General features: G+C 70.2%; 1 protein-coding gene across 1 annotated transcript in view; it reads right to left on the reverse strand.

The window, feature by feature from the left end:
* The window catches only part of AATK (apoptosis-associated tyrosine kinase), a 13,852-nt gene that overhangs the window by 562 nt on the left and 12,857 nt on the right, over nucleotides 1–433 (reverse strand). The gene's annotated exons all lie outside the window — the stretch shown is intronic.

Here is a 433-nt window from a genome sequence, read left to right on the forward strand (position 1 = left end):
GCTGCTGCCCCGAGCAGGACCGGCAGGGGCTCCAAGGGGGCTGCCTGGGCCTCAGGCTTCCTCACAGCTGACCCCAGCACCTCCTGCAGGGCCTGGCGAACAGGGGCCCGAGGTCGGAGAGGTGCTGAGGACACCCCTCCCCGCCTGGCCTGGGGCCACTGCCCAGCCCCCCTCACTGTCTGCCCCTCGAGGTGGGGACCACTCCCACTTCTCCTCCCACTGAATCACCAGCACCCAGGCCAGGGCCCCCCCCCGCCCTCGAAGTCTGCCTTTACAGGTGGGGAAACTGAGGCCGGGCTGGCCAGCGTTCTGCATGGGGCTCCAGGTGACCCGCTTGTTTGTCCAGAGCCCCACCCACGACAGCGTGTCCAGGGACAGCGACGCATGAGGCCGCGGGGATCGGGCTGGGTCTCCCGCAGGGTGTGCGTGGAGA

This window comes from Myotis davidii, unplaced genomic scaffold, assembly GCF_000327345.1.
Source record: "Myotis davidii unplaced genomic scaffold, ASM32734v1 scaffold211, whole genome shotgun sequence".
NCBI lineage: Eukaryota > Metazoa > Chordata > Mammalia > Chiroptera > Vespertilionidae > Myotis > Myotis davidii.